The following is a 17502-nucleotide window of genomic DNA, read 5'->3' as shown; positions in this document are numbered from 1 at the left end:
ATGAATCACTTCAAATTTGTAGTCTGAAGTCAATGACCTTTGAGTTTCTTTTAAACCTAAGCCCAATGAAGCAATAATGCAGAATGTTTTGGGTAGAGGGGAAGGGGAAATACAGGAATTGAATAAGCTCTTTGAGAGAAAGGAGAGAACGAGAAAGGAAAGAAAAGAGATTTCTCTCTGGTGAGAAAGGGAGAGAGGTCTGAGGGCAGGGGGTATACCTGCACCCGCCTCTGTGCCCAAGTGGTGGCAGTACATCAGAGATGATGATGGGGCACCTTGGGAGGGGGGATTTCCAGCCTCTGCAAACATTTCTGTACCTCCCATGTGACCTGACTTCAAGTTTTAGGACTTGGAGGGACCACTGTGGGTTTAAGCAATGTAGCTGTCATGGCATCCATGATGGTTTGAAGAATGAAGACCCCAGAAAGGCAGATAGAAAACATCTCTATTTAACATCTAGCTGAGAGGGAAAGCAGCTCTCTCATAACTCATATAGGGACACCAACCCCATTCATGACACTACACCCTCATGACCTCATCTAACCCTAATTACCTTCCCAAAGCCCCACCTCCTAATACCATCACCTCCTAATACCATCACATGGTAGGTTTTCAACATACGAGTTTTGGGAGGACACAAACATTCAGTCCATAACAATGATCACCATCACTTTTTCTCGTAGAAAAATAGAAGCGGGACAGTATTTATTGGCTTGTTCTGTGGCACCAAGCCCACGTGGCCCAGCTCAGAGGACACAGAGAGAAAGAAAGTAAGTAGAGCCAGGCTATGGCCTGTCTTCCGAAAGATCAAGGCTGTAGTCCTAGAGAAAGGGCAGCTGGAGGAGGGGCTTGTTTCCCCCAGTGGTGGCATGGATGGGACATGACTGTCCTTTTTGGTCCTGAACATGGTGGAGGCTGGTTATAGGGAACTGGCTGGCCTGTGGGCAGATTTAAAGACCTTTCTCAACTTGGATGGAGAGAAGTGTATGGGAGAAAGGCCAAAAAAAAAAAAAAAAGTCTCTTCTCATGCATTTGGGACAAAGGAAATCTACAGCAAAGACAGCGTACATTTTCCTTTAGGCTGACTGTAAGCTCTCATTAGGCATAGAAGCCAGAGCTTATTTATAGAATTGCACTACAGTTTTGCTGTGTCTGGACAGCTAGTCTAACCATGTCTCATCAAGCAGGTTGTATAAGTTCCTATGACAATTAAGTCCCATAAAATCAGTCTCTGGGCTTAACATCTCTGGGGAATGTCAAGGACCATATTGACTCTGAGGGATGGCAGAGACGAGGCTCAGCTGACTGTGCTGCCGCTACCCCTCCTACACATTTCTCCCCTCTCCTCCTCCCGCCATCCCTCTCTCCCTCTTCCCTTCCCCTTCCATCCCTCTGGATGCCCGCTGGGATGACTCAATGCTAGTGCTGGACCACATAACTGCTTTGCTCCTCACTTTACTCATTTATAGAGGGATGATGTCTACTTAGGTTACAGTGAGGCTGAATAAAATAGCACATATGAATGTCCTTGCACAGAGGAGACACTTGATAATTATTTGGTAGGAAATAAGGAAAGAAAAAGGCAGTGGCTTAAGTGCTATCCAATACTTGGAAAGATAAATCACTCGATGGAAGGTTTATTGGGTGGTAGGATGTGAGGAGGGTGAGTCAGAGCAAACTAATGAAAGAGTGTGATGTTGGAAGGTGCAGGCTGTCACTGCTGCTGCTGACGTTATTTGAGAGAGACATAAGACTAAACCTCCAGTCGGTGGTAATTAGAGGCGCTCCCTCGGCACTTTATGTAGCTGGGATGGTAACCATCATGTCCTGCTTGAGACCAATTCCTGTTTGTATAATTATATCCTGACAGCCGGCCCTCAGCTGTATGGTTTTTACAAAAAGATAATATTTCTTCTATCGTACTTGCTGTAATTAGCATTTCACAAAAGTGATGAGGAAAAGGTGACAGGATGCACTGTGGTCTCTTTCTCTTTCTTAGGTCAGACGGGTGAATTCTTGGGCAGAATGTGGCATTAGGAAAGAATGCATGAATATTAAAAGGTGTTCTCAAAGTATTTTTCATAATGCTTCCTGATATGGTCTTCATCACAATAACAAATATGAGGTCCCAGACCCTAAAAGTAAAAGATGGTGATATCCTGATTGTCACCATCTGAGGTGGACTGAATTGTGTGCCCCCCTCCCCCCAAATTCATCTGTTGAAGCTCTAACCCCCCAATGTGCCTATATTTGGAGACAGGCTCTTTAAGGAGGATTTAAAGCTCAGTGAGATCGTAAGGGTGGGGCCTGGATCTGATAGGACTGGTGTCCATAAAGAAGAGATGCCAGAGACGTCTCTCTCCATGCGCACAAAGAGGAAAAGCCACGTGAGGCCACAGTGACGAGGCAGCTGTCTGCAAGCCAGGAAGAGAGAGCTCACCCCGAACCAACCTGCTGGCACCCCGACCGATCCCAAACCTGTCGGCACCTGCGGGCTCTGCTTGCCGTGCTGTGGGCTGACTGGGCTGAGGTTGAAGCCCCAGCTGTGATCTGTGCGGATCACTGAGGAGGGAAGCAGCTCTCAGCAAAGTACCATCATATGCACTTGGCTGCCTTTGGTTTTTACTGGCACAGCCGCCGCAATCACAAAGTGCTTTGCAGCTTGGTCCACGATCCTTAGCGCCTCTATGAGTTTCCAGTTGCTGCTGTAACAGATTACCGCACTCTTAGTGGATTAAAACAACACATATATTCTCTTACAGTTTGGAGGTCAGAAGTAAAAAATCAATCTGACTGTGCTAAAGTCAACATGGTGCCTCCGGGCGCGGGGGGTGGGGAGGTCCCTCTGGAGGCTCTGAGGGGGAAATCTGTTTCCTTGCCCTTTTCAACTTTTAGTGGCCACCTGTATTCCTTGGTTTGAAGTTGCTTCCTCCATCTTCAAAGCACATCACTCCAATCTCTACTTCTGTCTCTTCTGACGCTGACTTGGCCTGCGTCCCTCTTATAAGGGGCGCTATGGTTGCCCTCAGCTCACACAGATAATCGCCCCACCTCATAATTTGATCTCATCTGCTGTTCCCTTTGCCATATAAGTTAACATTCACAGGTTCTGAGGCTTAGGACATGGCCATATATGGGGGAGCATCACACAGCCTACACACTGCTCTCCCCTGTATTCCGTACTCCCAGGCACAGACCCTTTACGGAGATCACCCCCATTCGCAGCTTCCTCTGGGTTCATTATAGTCTTCCTGCCTGGACTGAGTCTCTCCTCCTTGAATATTCAAGTCTCATGCCACCTCCTCCAGGAAGCCTTCACTCACTTCTCCAACCCACTTTGACTTCCATACTACTTAAAAAGTGAGCTCCATTATTGGGCTCTAATATGTTATGCTGAGTTCAATTCTATTTTGTTTCCAATGTATTTGTCTTATTTCTGCAACAGAATTATATGTTTCCTATCTCAGTTTTGTGCATCTTCCCTGCATTCTTCCTCTCCATTCCTTGAAATAATTTCTTCGGCCTCTAGGTCGCCTTCTTAGCTGGACTCACCGATGCCCACAGGTTCTGTGTCACTCCCCAACTAAGTGTCTGAACCCACCAGGGTCCCTGCTTGTTTGTTACCCATTCCATCCTTGGCCTTGGTTGTGGGTCAGTCTCCTGCTCTGGTCCTTTCTGAGGTCTTGTTCTGGGAACCTTCCTTGACTCCACTGCCTTCCAAGACTGGGGTCCTGCCTTGTCCTTTGCATTGTCCTTCCCGGGGGCTTGGAATTCTGCTGCTGATTCCCAGTTTCCCTAGTGACCAGGGCCCAGGTCCATGCACACAAACTCTCCAGACAATACCTGTTTGATAGGAATCTAGGGACCCAGGCCACAGCCTGGCCTTGCGGCTGAGCTCAGTCCATGTATTAGGACCCTTGTACCTCACCTTGAGTTGCCCATGTAGGAATCGTGCTTTTATTTATCTATATAAACATCCACTTTGGCATCTGAGGCATATCTCCCAGCCCCTCCGATGCCACAATGTACATGTCTCCTGTGAGCATTAGCCACCTGCACTATTTATCCGTTTCTGGGCATAAGCAGCCAGACCTCATGAATGACTCCTAGATATGTGACTCTCCCTAACACACCTAACACAGACACAGCAGGTGTTCAAAACCAGCACCAAGTGATTGGGGATTTGGTTTTATTCTCCCTACTCCATATTGGCACATTCAAGACAAAATGTACTTTGTTAGGTGCACATTCTAAGCAGGAAAAACAGCGGCTTATGTTGTCTCCCCTTTCTGGAAGCATTAAAATTAGCTGCAATTGCCTTTTGAAATTCATCTTTTGAGAGCCAGCTTTATGTAAGCACTAAGGATACCAAGGTGAAAAACATTTTTCCTGCCTTCAAGAAACCCCTAATCTAATATGGTACACGACAAGGAAAGCAGAGATTATAATTGGGTCAGCTACATAATTTGCAGGGTCAACTGAAAAATGAAAGTATGAAACCTCTTATTCAAAAATCATATACATACATACATAAAAGTACCATCAGCACTAAAATGTAAAGCTTCTTGATATGCATGTGCTCTCTACCTTTAGCTTCCTGGTGAATAAGGAAGGGCTGAAAGTGATGGAACTATGGGTTGCCCTGCCTTTCCCTTTCTCCCATGCTATCATTTTCAGTATAAGTGGTTGGCTAACACAGGGAAGTGATAAGCGTAGGAAAGGATGATAGGATTCCTTGCTCATTCTTCTTTCTTAGAACATCACTGCCTTTTTTCTGTCTTCAAAGCGAGTTCTAGATGGAATAGAAAGCATGCCCTCTTGGGCTTGTAAATACCACTGCTTACTCAGTAGTAGATGTAAAGCATTGCAAATGTTTTATGTGAATGGGGCAGTTTAAGGAATGGCTGACACAGATACTGCATGGATCTCCTCTGCTCAGGGGTATGTTCCATTGTCCCATGAGACTTCACTTCGAAACACAAATTCAAAGATGAAATTATTAGGAATTTCAAAATGGTGGTACCAGAACATTAGGTAAAGCACAGGGCCCTCCAGAGAGTAGGGTCATGTGTAACCATACAGCTGTACACACACAAGGCTGGTCTGGATGAAAAAGTCCTGTGAGAAATTCCATGATCAAGACATACACAGGGTTCCATGGGAACAACTCACTAGAAGGGAAGAAAAGAAGAGGACTTTCCAAGGCGGGGAGGAGGCACTGGAGCTGAAGCCTCAAGGATGAGAAAGGCTTAGCCAAGTGAACAAAGGAGGAGGACAGCATTATAGTCGGAGAGTCAGCAGGTGCAAAGACACGAGACATTATAAAGCACTGCACGTTTGGGGAACTACAGCTGCTTGATGTGGCTGGAATGCTGATGGGCGTGGGATAGCAAAGGGAGCTGAGACTTAAGAAGTCCTAAAGGAACGTGAGTGTTAAAAGAAAGAATTTAAACTCTACAGAAAGTGATGCAACACTATTGGAGCTGTATAAGCAGAAAAGTGACATTAAAGGATTTGTATTCTCAAACATTCTCTCTGATGATTATGTGGATGATGGGTTTGAAAGAGGGAAACTATAGCAAGAGAAGTCAATTGGAAGCCATTACTTTGCCCCAAGAGAGAAGCTAAGACTGTGGAGTTCTTTAGTTTTGTCCCATTAAACTTAAAAATAAATCCATTAATTGAAAAAGGCAGACCCATATTAAGGAATGAGAGTTAAAATATTAACTGAAAAATTCACTAAAGCACAATGCCATAGCAATAACAATCGCTATGGAGTTGGGTTCTTATATCAACTTCTAAGCTACTCTCTTCAAAGCATTGGACAAATACTTTGACAAATATGGCTTAGAGAAATGGTTTTCTAATTTGGTCTATATTCTATTATTATTCAGTGGTCCTTCTGTTGCCATTGCCAAGGGTTTACTGCTGAACAATTTTATGCACGTTTTTGGCTACGCTGGTTTACCTTAAAGCAAGAACTATGAAAAAAAATCTGCCGGGCAGGAGCTATTCTTCCAACATCATTTGGTTGTTCTGCTTATTTAACAATGCAAGGAGTTGGAGAACTGACACAAATCTCCAGTCCATCTTGGCTTCCTTGCTTTTGATTTGTCTGGGCCCCAAGAGCACTGATTTCCTACTTCTCTATACTTTCCATCTCTAATCCTTCCCATAAAATATTCCCCCATTAAATCTAATTCATCAGAGCAGCATTCTGCTACCTTTTTCATGTAGCAGCGCACGCAGCAAATGATGATATCTGTATGACACACTGGGGTTAATGGACAAGGTCACCTGCAACTGTAGGGGCTACTCTGGGGGTTCTGGCTGCGTCAGTCCCCACCCACCTGCTCTGAGGGCCAAGGGAGTTGTTACTTCAGTGCACCTGCAAACTATTTGCCGCACAGCAGCCTGCCTCAGCACATAAACTGGGAAACTCTGTAATAAACAGTCTTTAGCCCTTCTGAGTATCATTGTTAACTAGTTTGCTGCTTCTCAAATGTTAATATGCTTATGCAACACCTGGGAGACTCATTAAAGATGCATATTCTGATTCAACAGGTCTGAGATTCTGCATTTCTAACAAACCCCCAGACAACGCCAGTGGGGTTCATGGACCATACTTTGTGTAACAAGGAACTGGATAGCTCATTAATACAACTTGCTCTGGAAACATTATAACATTTTGAAAAATTAATTTTGAAAAATCATAAAACTCATAAAATTTCTTGATTTTTACTATTAGTTACCAGAACACTAGAAACAGTATAAAACAGCCTCTTTCAAATTGTAGGTAAAGTCCAACACTCTTATTTGACTAAACCTGCCTTTTTTCCGTTTACACATCTAATTAGAAGCTTCATATTATCGTTCTTGGTGACACACTAAAACCTATGTAAAGTGATTATAATCAACAGTTCCTATTATAAGGAACACTTGCCTGGAGTGCAGAGAACTACTAAATTTGGCTTTAGTGAAATCAAAGAAAGATCCTTGTAAAAGAGAGGTGAGAGCTGATTATTTATCAAGGCTTTTGTGCTAGGTTGAACATACTCAAAGAAACTCATAATTATGTTAAAAATTATTATATTCTCATGGTCCTTGATTTAGAGAAGTTCTGCCATTAAAAGAATCCCTTGACCTTAAACAAAATATCCTTTCCTCCTCAGACTGTGACTAAAACTTTTTGCTCTAGAAACAGTTATTGTTTCTTTCCAACTGTCAGTGAATGCAGACTCAGGTGATATGTTCCATTTTCAAATGGAAATAAATTTAAAGGCAAATGTAAAAATGACTTTCAGATAAAGTGGAAAGTGGCACTTAAACTCAATGGCTTTATAATTTTTTTGAAAGAGGAAATGAATTCCCAAGGTTCAAAACATTTTGAAACTTAAACTTCCTATTTTATACATGCCAGTTTTTGAATAACACAAAGCATTGACATGCTATGCGACTGAAAGTGAAATATACCTCTATTCAAATTCAAATTATGGAAAATTTGGGAGTTTTTACAAAAATGTTTACATATAAGACCCAAACACCTTACTTCAACCTCTTTGAAAAGTTTACTGAACATTTCGTCCATCAATTTTTGTAATATGAGCATTAGTTGAATATAAATTGACTCATAGGGAATGAATTTGACATTATTTAGAAATCTACTATCTTTAAAGTAATGTAACTGAGCTCATTGTTTCCAGAATCCAAAGGTCTTTGGAAGGAAGGGCAGTTGCAATAATAAGCTTGAAAGGCTGGAAAGAAAACGTCTGTCTTTACAATACAGGGAAGAAAAAAGAATATGGGAGAAGACAACTTAGTGATTCTGGAGGCCTAAAAAATTACTGCTTTTATTTGGACATAAATTATGAAAGTGAACTGCAGAATCCCATTACCATTTTACGGAGGTCCTCCTTCTAAGCAGAGCTAAAAAATGTGGTTGGGCTTTCTCCATCTGAAGCAACTAGGTGATCAATTTCATACCAATCCTTTCTTTGAAAATCGCGCAGAGAAATCATGGCACCAAATGGATGAGTAGTTTTATGGTCAATAAATTGTTGGACATGGTGTTTCACATTAGGGAAAAGGGCAATCAGATTTCATGCTTCAGAGTGTAAATTGATTACTCTCTTGGGATCTAAATATACATCACTTTTCTGGCCATTTTACTGTAATTTCATCCAGTTGGTGAGAGCACCTTTTTTTCTTATCTGCACTGAAATAATTAGACTTAGACCACTACGGGTATCAAATGGCAAAACCTGTTGAACTTCTACCTTATTTTAATGAAGAAAATATAAATTTAACATGGGTTAGAACATCTACTTTAGTTGCATGTATAGGCTTTGGTTAATGAAAGAAATAACAGCATTCTAGAAGCTACTGTTTCCCCTGAGGTGATTACAGTTTAGGTAATTACACCCAGATGGTATCTGGATCATGGAACAAAAGTCTGAACAGCTAGAGTTTCAATAAGGAAAAGAAAGCTGAACTACATACACCTGTGACAAGCACTGTGCTACATACTTCGCACATATAATATTACAAGAAAGATTATATGTACGAAAGACTACTTTTCATAAGAATTGAAGCTTTTCTGAAACAGCTAAGCAAAGCTTCCAGAATATTTCTTATTTAAATACCATACACAATTAGAACACAAGTAAAGAATACTCTCACCTCAGTAGTATCAGGAATTTATCTTCAGTGTTTCTCAATCAGCAGTATCCTCTTAACTTGAATATCACTGACTATTTCTTGAAGATAAAACCTCTTTGTACATGTTCACAGAGCTGAAATTGTCAGTAGATTTACAACTTATCATGATTCATTATGCTCAACATTCTTATTAGTTACACATTTTCTACCCATCTTTCTGCTCAAGACACAGATGCATTTAACAAATCAAAGAAACAGCCATCTTGTTCTGTGCCCCAACTAGTCTCTCCTCACAAAGAGGACACTCAAAATATTTACCAACTTACATGAGTAGCAACCAATCAAGAAATAATATTTCTAATGGTTTCTTCTTATACTTACCAGCATGACTATCCTTCCTCTAGTCAAGAAGTCTTCATCAGTCTCCCCAGTGAACCACTTTCAATCCTAGGTCTTTACCCTTTGAAAGACAGAATGCATTATTACGTTGTTGTATAGGATTTGCAAACTCTAGGCACCTGCAATAGACCTTCTGTGCTACAGAGACAATGGCTCTGGCAGCTGTAATGGGTTGCTGTTAAATATAGGTTAATTTTGCTTTTTATACAAAGAGCTGCTTTACTAGCTGATGTGGTGAATTGAGAATGAGGGTCTTATTTTCTGAAAACAAAACTCTATTGCTTAAATAACCAGAGCAATTATAGAAACAAATAACACTCTATGTTCAGTAATAGCTGAAGCAGCTTGATACAGTAAAAATATCATCGGCTTTAAACTCTAATAAATCTGGGCTTGAAGGCAGTTTTCCCACCTCAGTGATCTTGAGCGTGTTCTGTAATATGGAGATAAAATACCTTAGGGTGTTCATTTGAGGTTCATGGTATGTATAACATATAGAGAGTGTTTAACAGAGTGACTGCCTAAGACAGTAGGTGCCTCATGAATGGGACCTCTATTATTCCTCTTCTCCTCTTCCCTTTCTGAATTAACCCCTGATTAATAACCTACTTAATTAAGTAGATTATCGTTATTAATAACTTATTAACCTGCTCCTAGTAGGTTTGTATGTTTCTAGTCCCTTGCTAAGTTTTTATGAGACACCTGGAAGATTGGCCAGCTCTCTGAATGTCCTTCTGTCTCTCAACTTTTAGTTCCTCTACCAGAAACAGAATGCTGGGTGGAGCTCATCATAGACCTGATTGATTGTGGTAATTCTTTCATTTTATACACATTTTGCTTTTCTTTAGCTCCAAACTCCAAGCCCCCGCCCCCCCAGCCACCTTGGTATGTATGATATTAAGACAAGGGCTCTGAGCAATTTTAGCAGATGAGACCTGACACAGGAAGTGGGCAGGATGGAAGGAGAGGAGGCAGCTTGTAGTTCACGCACAGAGTTTGGACATTATTCTACAGGTTGTAGGAAGTTAGTTAAGAGTCTTAAGCAGTGGAGTAATAGGGATTATTCTGTGTTGGCAGATAGGACGAACTGAGGGTAAAAAAACTGGAGGCAGGGAAATCAATTGGGAATAATTCAAATGGGACATGATAAGGACCTAATCCAGGGGGACTGGGGACAGACAGGGGCTGAAGAGTTGAGATCATATATAATAAAAATAGTAAATCAAAACATGAGGTCCAATTGGATATAATGGAGTCTAGAAGACATCCAGTATAAAATAATTGCTTCTTCTGTAGCACACTGTATTAGTGGGCTAGGGCTACCACAGCAAAATACTACTGACTGGGTGGCTTCGACAACAGAAGTTTATTTTCTTACAGTTCTGGAGGCTAAAAGTCCAAGATCAAGGTGGCAGTCAGCTTAGTTTCATTCTGAGGCTTCTCTCCTTGGCTTGTATATGGCCACCTTTTTTGCTGTGTCCTTCCATGGTCGTCCCTTGATCTGTGTTGTCTGTGTCCTGATCCCCTCTTCTTATAAGGACACCAGTCATAATGGATGAGGGCCCATGCTAACAGCCCCCTTTTAACTTAATGACCTCTTTAAAGGCCTGTCTCCAAATACAGTTATATTCTAGGCTACCAGAAGTTAGGGTTTCAACATATCAGTTTGGGGGGACACAATTCAGTCCGTAACACACATATATAAATGGCAATTAACCGTAACAATATGTGCGTACATCTGTGCTGGTTATTAAGCGACTGCCTCTCAGTTCCAAACTTACCTGTGATGCTGGAGCTGGGAACTTGGCGAAACACCTTCCACTTTGCCAGCCGCTCGTTATTGAGGCTCTGCCGATAGGGGGCGCTAGAGAAAAATGACAAGGCCTGAGAGGGGAGGAGGGACCCGTACATTCCTGTTTGCTTCGTGTCCCTGCAGCATCACCCCGAGAACGCATCTGCACTCTGGCAGCCCACCTAGGTTCCAATATGCAGTTGTCTTTTCACCCTTTCAGAAACACCAACACCGTCCTGCCAGCACCTCTTCCTGGGTTCCGAGGGGCTCCTATTCCAACTTCTGGGTTCTAATGACCCCAGATTCTGCCTTGTGTTTCTCCCAGTCCTGGAGGTGAAAGTTGCTTCCTACATTTACTTTCTCTATATTACGTCTGTGTCCCCATTTGCCTTTTCAGTTCTCCGATGACTGTTAAACCAATTTCCTATGTAACATTTTGTCTGTTAAAATAACTGGGGTGATTTGTTTTGTTTTCCTAACATCTCTCTTTGTGAAATTTTTTCCTCCTTTGCTTCACGCAGTGACGGTATTGCCAGTTGTCTTATATTTACACAAAATAAATATTAGAGGAGTGAGGAATGGCCAGTGTTAGTTATCACCTAGGGGACATCAGAATTCTGTGCCTATGAAAAACAGTAAGCAGCAAAAATTCAGCAACCGTTATTAACTTTGACAGCTCTGTCTTGCAACCATGACAGAAGGTGCACCATAGAAGAAAGAGTACTAGATTTAGGTTAAAGGACCTTGTTCCTATTTGCTCCCTTCTACCTCCATCACTTGCTGTTTGGTGTCTTCTCAGAACCTTGGTTTCTACTCACAGAGTTTACTGAAGAATTGAATAATAAATGCAAAAGTCTCATGACAATTCTATAACATAAACAATTGCACACTGTGTGCCTCTTAGCCTTCCTCCTTATTTTCCTATTTGGTACCCACAGTTCTCATAGTAAATTTGGGCAAAAAAATGTATAAAACAATAGTGGCACTAATATTTGTGGAACGCTTATCACATGCTAGACACCACGCTGAGTACTTTATGAATATTGTCTCCTTTGATCTTCATAAGAACCCTGTGATGACAATACTATTATTATCCCCATCTTGCAGAAAGGGAAATTGAGGTAGCACTTAGAAAATGTGCCCATGTTAGGGTTCACCTTAAGGATAGTGGAACTAGAACACGAACCGAAGCACTCAAACTCCAGATCTGTGTTGGAAAGTTTCCTAGCTCACTTAATTTCTCGGAATATGTTTGCAATAGAAAAAGAACTGAGTGCTTTAAGAAGAACTTCTTTCCTTCAAACAGAAATTGTCATGCAAGTCATTCACCAACATTCAACTTAACTCCAACTCCCAGTAACAACTCCCTTTCCCCAAAAAAATGACAGAAAAAAATAAGAATGAAGGAAGAAGAATGATCAGATTATGAAAAGAACAAAATAGATTTAAATGTTCTAAGGTGGAATAAAGAGTTTTTGTTTTAAGGCGGGGTGTTCTGAAGGAGGTGTGGACCATTTAAAGATTTGGGAACTATATGAATTAACCATTCTAATAGTAATTTTTCAGGCTTCACTCATCCTACCTTTACTTTTCTGTTTTCCCTAACTTGTGATTTGGGGCAGTGATTATCAAAAACTTTAGCAGTGAAATTTCCTATTTTCCAAATGATACTGAACCATAAAACAAGCAAAACAGTATTTTAATACACAGACTTATTTTATGCTTTGATATTCATAATATTTACTTAAATAGCCAATCAATGAGAATGTACATTAATACTTTGATGGTTCCCAGTATGTTAAAATTGGATATATATAACATTTGAATGTGTTTGATAGTTACTTTTTAATTACATTTAAAAAAATAACTATTTAAACATACTTTAAACACTTGCAACGAATGGTTGCTGGGCCCCTGAAGCACCTCTGAGGAAGTATCACAGTTTGCAAACCACTGATAGAGGGAAATGTAGGCATCCAGCCGCTCACTGCCATCCAGGACATAACTAGATGGCATTCTCCCATTCCTGAGTACATTTATGCTGGCCCACGCTCCTAGCAAAGGAGCAGGCATCAGGCTCCATCGATCTTAGACACACAGTCACTTATCCATATGCTCAGGGGTTTAATGCTGTGTCCCTGTGCAGCCACAAATTAGTCACTTTCCGTTAGTGACTGTGAATATAAAGGAGGCATTTTCTGAAACAAGATATGGATCTTGTTTCAACAATTAGGGATAGAGAAACGAATAACCATTTTTTCTTCATTTATTATGTGTCTAAATGAAATAGCTTCAGTTTGCGGCCTCTATACGTGCTAATGAAAATATTCCACCCCTTAAACCTGCTCCCAAAGTCCCAATTCTAAAATGAGGAGAGCAGATAAAAATAGGGTAGAAAACTTGCCTCCGTTCATTTTCTTCCTTTCTTTCATTGAGGTCACTGTGCTCAATTTATAGAATTACAGAATTTCAGAGTCAGAAAGAAACTCAGAAATCATGCAGACTAATGCGTTTATAATTCTCTATAAGAATTCCCCTACTAGCATTTCTGATGGGCTCTGATAGAACATTCCAGGGCAAGGAACTTACTACCTCATTATTCCACCCTTGGAAGGCAGGAATTTATGTAAAGTTCTCCCTTCCATTGCATATGCCACTGTTTAGCAGATCACTAGTTGATGGACATTCAGGTTGTTTCCAAGCTTTTTTCACAAAAATGTTACAGTAAACATCTTGGTGATTATATTCATAATTCTGGGTTTATTTCATTAGTGAAGGCTCTCCAAGCGGAATTGCTGAGTCAAAGTATATGTGCACCTTTTTTATTTTAATAGCTAATGCTGGATTACTTTTCAAAAATGTTGTGGTAATTCATATCCCACCAAAAAAATGGCTATTTTCCCATTGGATTTTATCAAGCTTTTGAACTTTTGCCTATCCACCAACTGAATGTTTATTATCATCTGTGTTTGGTCTTCTGAGTTTTTTTTATTGTTGTTGTTGAATTGTTTGCCTATTTGTCTTTGGATAGTTTATATCATCAATTTGAAAGAGCTCTTACTTGATTAAAGGTTGATCTTTCTACTGATACTCATGGAACTTAGTGTCTAACTTCTTTTTTTGTCATTGAAATATGTTTATTAAACACATAAAAGGAAAGGAAAAAAAATAAAGCTCCCTTAGAATCATGCCAATCAGAGATAACCGTTGTTTCCAATTTGAGCTTTCTTTTTTAGTGTCTAACTTCTAACTATCCTGCCTTACCTTCTCTGAACAAAGTCATTTCTCAGTGATTCTCTCAAGATGTGGTGCTTGCTCATAAATGAATATCTCACCCTAGAAGTGATCTGTATGGTATAGGGCCTTGCTCCTCAAAGTGTGGTTCCCTGACCAACAGAGCCAGCATCACCTGGAGACTTTTAGACCATAGAATCTCAAGCCCTACGCAGTGTCTGCTAAATCAGGATCTTCTGTTGTACAGGATATCCAAGTAATCTGCATGCACATTAAAATTTGAGAAACACTGTGATAGAGCATGAAGATTTTTACCTTTTGCCCTGGTTCTGAAATTTATATTAAAATTATCATAGCTTTTCAGGTCATAGTAACTATTATCATAGCTTTTCAGGTCATAGCAACTAAGTCTTTTATTCTGCTATCAGATAAACTGTGGTTAAACTGTTTCCCCATCTGTATTCATTTATTAATATTTTGTACCTAAATACAAGATTTTACCCTTATTCTCATTAAATTTCATTCATTAAATTTGTATTCATGTCAACTCATAATTCTGATTTATGACACACTTTTTGGATATTGAATCTGTATTTTAATATAGAGGTTCTCATTACTCAGTTTTGGGGGAAATTAATCTAAAACTTCGAGTAAGTGTGTGTGGTAAGACCCCAGATAAGTCCCTTCATACTCACTTTCCTTTGTCTTATGGACATGTTAAATCCAGTTAAGGTGAATTTTAAGACAAGGCCTAAGGGGAAAGAGAAAGAAGGATATCTTCATAATATAAACATTTAACTGAAGATATTTATGCATGTGGCAGTACTTTACTGACCTTGTTATTTTTTCAAAACAATCACCTGTTGACCGCTCATCCTCACCAGCTGCTTCTATGACAGATCCAGGCACCAAGTCACACAAGAAACTTCGGGATTGTTTTGATGCCTCAAAGCAGCAATGCCTGGGAACCATTAGTGCAATGATGACTTTGGCCCCTGGAATGACTAAGTTTCTAAACACAGAAAGGAGACATTTAAGAACCAAAGACAACTCCTCTTTTAAAAATATACTCAACCACTGGTCTGGACAAGATGGTGTAGACCTCTTTCTCCTTGCTCATTCCCCTAAATATAAGTATAAACTCAACTGGAAATAACTCAAGAGACAGCCAAAGGAGACGTGATGGGTGGTAAGAAGGAGGGAAACTTGTTTGGGACAGAAGAAACAGCATAATGGCAAGGCATCTTGCAGGCCCTACCCAACAGGTGATACAGACTCAGCATTTCCCTGGCCCCCAACCTAACAATAGATAGCAGCCCAAGTGGACTCATTCCTCCCCTGGGTTGAAAGGGAGCTCCTCTGAAAACATCCTTCTGAAACCAGCCTGACACCTTGGGCAAGGAGAATAGAGCTAGAGACCCTCCTAACAATAAGTGGCCAAGAAGTGCTCTCCTTCATTGTCAGGCTAGAGACTACCCTTTCCACCTCCCAAATACCAAAGCTAGTGGGAAGAACTGGCAAGAGGGAACCATAACAACATGTGACTCGACTGGGGAGCCTCTCTGACCCCATGTACCCTGTCCAGAGACATCATGGAGCTGGGGTGGGGGTATCTTTAAGGGGATCCTACCACAACAAGTGCCTAAAACACCTCCCTACCTCCTCTTGCCAGAGACTCCTTTTCTCCACTGGGACAATTATCAAAATCAGGAATGAAATAGTAGATATCACTACAAATCCTGCAATCATTAAAAAGATAATAATGGAATACTGTGAACAACTTTATGATCATAAGTTTGACAACTTAGAAGAAGTTAATCAATTACTTGAAAAACCTCAGAATTCCAAAATTCAACCAAAATGAAAGAGATGATCCAACTAGCCCCCATAATAATTTTAAAAATTAAATTCATAATTAAACATTTTATGAAAAATAAACCTCCAGACTCAGATGGTGTAACTGGAGAATGGTACCAAACACTTAAAGAAGAATTAACATCAATTTTACACAACCTTATCCAGAAAATAGAAGAAGGAATACTTTCCAACTCATTTTATCAGTCCATTATTACCCTGATAACAACCAGACAGATACAGTACACAAAAGAAACTACAGATCAATATCTCTCATGAATTTAGTTTAAAAAAAGAAATCCTCAACAAAATACTAGCAAATCAAATCTAAACATGATTTAAAAGAATTATACACCATGACCAAGTGGATTTATTCCAGGTAAGCAAGACTGGTTCATCATTCTAAAATCAATCAATGTACTTCATCAGAACAACAACGTTGTTTAAAAATCAAGAAAAATCATACGGTCATGTCAGTTGACACAGAAAAAGCATTTAACAAAATCCAACACCCATTCAGGATAAAACCTTTCAGTAAGTTAAGGAACTACCTCACCTTGATAAGTAGCATCTACAAAAATCCTACAACTAACATCATACTTAGTGGTGCAGAACTGAACGCTTTTCCTCTAAAATCAGGAACAAGGGAAGGACATCTACTCTTACCACTCTATTCAATACAGTACTGGAACTTCTAGTCACTGAAGTAGGTTAAAGAAAAGAATAAAGACATACAGATTGGAAAGGACTACATGAAATAATTTCTGTTTGCAGACGACATGACTGTCTACGTACAAAATCCCAAGAAATGAACAAACAAATATTCCTAGAATTCATAAGTGACTTCAACAGGTCATAGCATACAAGATCAACACACAGAGATCAATCTCATTTTTGTATCCTAATAATAATATGTGAAGCTGAATTTAAATTACAAAACACTTAAGTATACACTTAACAAAATACATACAGGATCTGTATGCTGAAAACTAAAAAGTGCTGATGAAAGAAATAAAAAAAGACTCAAATAAATGAAGAAGTATACCTGCTTCTAGATTGGAACAGAGTGAAGATTGCAATTCTCCCCAAAGTGATCTATAGGTTTAATTCAATTCCTATCAAGACCCCAGCAAAGTTGTTTGTTTGTTTGTTTATGACATAGACAAGCTTATTCTGCCATTTATTTGAAAAGCATAGGCAGAGGGATAATAGACACATAAATCAATAGAACATAATAGGGAACCCAGAAATAGACCCACACAAATATGCTGACCTAGTTTTTGACAAAGGCACAAAAACAATTTTACGGAGGAACACTATCCTTTCAACAACTGATGCTAGGGCAATTGGACATCCGTAGGCAAAAAGATGAATCTTGACCTAAACTCCATACCTTATATAAAAATTAACCAAAAATGGATCATGGACAGAAATGTAATAAAACTATTAGAAAAAAAAAAACAGGAAAATTTTGGGAATCTAGGGTTAAGCAAAGAGTTCTTAGACTTGACACAGAAAGTATAATCCATAAAAGGAAAAATTGATACATTGGATCTCATCAAAAT

This window comes from Eubalaena glacialis, chromosome 4, assembly GCF_028564815.1.
Source record: "Eubalaena glacialis isolate mEubGla1 chromosome 4, mEubGla1.1.hap2.+ XY, whole genome shotgun sequence".
Classification (NCBI taxonomy): Eukaryota; Metazoa; Chordata; class Mammalia; order Artiodactyla; family Balaenidae; genus Eubalaena; species Eubalaena glacialis.
This window is presented reverse-complemented; position numbering follows the sequence as displayed.